This window comes from Sinocyclocheilus anshuiensis, unplaced genomic scaffold (assembly GCF_001515605.1).
Source record: "Sinocyclocheilus anshuiensis isolate Anshui unplaced genomic scaffold, SAMN03320099.WGS_v1.1 scaffold1018, whole genome shotgun sequence".
In the NCBI taxonomy this organism is placed as follows: Eukaryota; Metazoa; Chordata; class Actinopteri; order Cypriniformes; family Cyprinidae; genus Sinocyclocheilus; species Sinocyclocheilus anshuiensis.
In genome coordinates this window covers 177,292-180,386 of record NW_015539893.1, presented here as the reverse complement: position 1 = coordinate 180,386, position 3,095 = coordinate 177,292, and the positions used below count along the sequence as shown (strand labels likewise).

At 36.4% G+C, this 3,095-nt stretch overlaps 1 pseudogene; it reads right to left on the bottom strand.

The window, feature by feature from the left end:
- LOC107685854 (cytoplasmic tRNA 2-thiolation protein 2-like) overlaps positions 1-3,095 on the bottom strand; it is a 19,463-nt pseudogene that overhangs the window by 12,769 nt on the left and 3,599 nt on the right.

The window sequence follows — 3,095 nt, the reverse complement described above, 5'->3', positions numbered from 1 at the left end:
GGCCGTCGCCATCTTGGCAGCGCGTCACGCGCGTCACTCCCGGATAATCGAAAATGGGCAAAGAGGCGGGAGCAGGTTGCTGAAACCACGCCCACCTAGCTCGACGGTGGTGACAGCAGCGGCAATCCACCTGTCACTCAAGTGGCCACGCCCTTAATTATGCAGAACTTTAAGGCTTAATATAATTTAAAAGGATGAGTTAAAAAAAAATTCGGTTGTCATGAAGGGCAAAATTTGCTATATAGACCAAAATAATTTTTTGAACCAGGCTGTAAACGTTTTTTTTCTGCTGTAAAGTTGGGCATTTTAACATGGGGGGGGTCTATGGGATTGACTCCCTTTTGCAGCCAGCCTCTAGCGGCCAGTTGATGAATTACAGTTTAATTCACTTCCTTGTTGGCTTCACGAGAGAGAGCGGGAGGTTGCCGCTTGGTCCATACGGATCACGGATCAACTACGATCCGTTTAACCACTAATGACTGAAGGCGTAATGATGTTAGCAGCAGAGAAGAAATGACACTGATGTAGGAACCACTGGGGGACATTATTCTTGGCCTGATGACAGACTCTCACCTTGGTATCCAGTCCTGAGATAAAAACTGAGGGCACATTAAACATTCTGCTGTAGAAGGCGATCTCTTTGGATGAATAGTCCCTCATGGGCCATCCCCATACCGAGGATCAGAGAAACCCTACAAAACAGCTTCATGTTAATATAAGTAACATTTGGGTTTGTTTTAATCGTCAGACGGCTCAGAACAAACTTTTCTCACCGTATCTGAAGCCAGTGCTGCTCCGCGACCCAGAGTGATATTACTGAGTAGTTTGACTACCAGTCGTGAGCAGCTATCTCCCATCATGACCTTCGAGTAGCCGTTCTCACGGGCAATGTGCAGAATCAGGTGCTGCCTGTACCAATAAACATTTATAAACTGAAATCTTTTTAGCCGGGCATTGTTGAATTCTTGATTATGACTGGTTCAGTGATGTTACTTTTGAGGTCAATAGTGGCATTATGCCATAATCATACATTTTCTGTAGTGTTATTATAGTTAACTAAAGCTAAAACAAAGTGTTAAACTATCTACTAAACCAAAACTATTTTTATTACATAAAATAAAAATAAACAGCTGAAAAACAATATATATATATATATATATATATATTTTATTTCAGCTAGTTGCCAAGGCAAATGTTCTCATTTTGCATAGTGACAAAATAATTATTAAATTTTGTATAAAAATATGTATAACTAAAACTAAAAATTGAAACTATATAGACACATTTAAAACAATACAATAATAAACTTATAAAAAAAGACAAAAATACACATCAAAATTACTAAAACTTTTAACTAAAATTAATGAAAATAAAATTCAAAATATTAACAAAACTATAATAGTATATTAATGATACTAAAATAACACTGATGACCACCAAACCATATAACTGACCTTTTTTTTCTGTAATTTATGGGACAATATTCTAAAACAGGGTGTCCCAAACTGGGGTTTGCAAAAATACAGGGGGTTAATGAGTTGACAGTTCAAAATTAATGAAAAAATAAATAAAAAATTAAAATAAAACTGAAAAAATAATAAAATACTTTGTTTAACTACATGATTTGTTTAACTTCCAATCAGCATCTTTACTTTTAACCAGCATCATAGATTTGTGAACATGCATGAATGTGTTGTGAAAGTATTAAAATATAAAAATCTCATGGGGTAATTTCAAGCATATATTTTAGGTCAAAGGGATTTGGCTGACAAATAAAAGTTTGCAAAGCCCTGTTCTAAAATATAAAATTCCACGTAGGCATTTCTGTTAACACATTTAAGAAATTCCTGAATTTGTATTTTGAACCTACAATTTTTCTAAAAAGGTTAAACCAGACAAGTCTCTAAAATCTCTTAATGCTGTCATACAGAAAAAGAGAGGAAGAAAAAGGGTAGCGAAACTGCCCAACTGACATGGCCCAAATAGACTAAACGGTCTAAATAAAAAGTGGCTAAAGACAACATTACTATATAAAATGCTTCGTATCTTCCAGTAAAATCATTGTGAACGAATACTCAATACATTGCCTAAACTTCTTTTTCATACTGCAGTGGATAAGCCAGTCACATCTCTTCTAGATCACTTCAGTTGGAGAGCTTAATATTTAAAAGACATTTTAGCAATATCCTCCATATACTGTCGTCTTAACTGTTAGTTATAGGCGATAAGAAGCTTCAGAGCTTGTACTGAGTGATATCCATTGTGAAGGCGAACGTTTCTAATCACTCCATCTCTTAACGATTCTATCCAGTGAAGCTTTAAGCTCTATGAGAGACTGAATGACTGAACAATCAAACAGACTTCAAAGATCCAGTTCTTCAGTGATGATTCAGTCTAACGTCATGCAAAAGTGATCAGAAACAGGAAGAGTGAAAGGGTGCATGATGCAAAGAAAGACTATGAAAGCATCAGGAATGTAGCAAAAACAGCTTGAGGAAGATGACTCAGCTTTTCATTTTGTCATTATATAAAAAATAAATAAGTAAAACACAAAGTGCTAATAAATCATCTTGTGTCTTTTTTAAAGACGCTACTGCCTGTAAATCTACTCATAATTTAAAGGGGTGGTTCAGTGGTTTTTTTCTAGGCTTGATTGTGTTTATGGGGTGCAGTCTAACATGTGTTAATGCTTTGTTTTTTTTTTACATTTTTTTTCACATAATTTACATTTATTCCACACCACTCTGTCCCTTCTCTGAGAAACACGCTGATCATTTCCTTCTTTTATGAAGCCCCTCCCTCAGAAATAGGCGATGGGCTCTGATTGGTTAGCTAGCCCAGTGTGTTGTGATTGGCTAAACTGCCTCTAGTGCGCGTCTAAAAGCGCCCCTCACCTCAGCGGCATGTGCTCCGGTTGTATTGTAAACAACGGTGTCGTTAATATCGTTTATCAGTTTGAGCCTGATTGAGAAGCAGAGGATAGTATTGAAGAGGATCATGCACAACCTGTGCAAGCACGGCTTTTAATGGTAGGCCTATGTTTTTTGTTTGTTGTTGTCTCATACTTTTAGATACACTGTTATTTGTAAATGCTA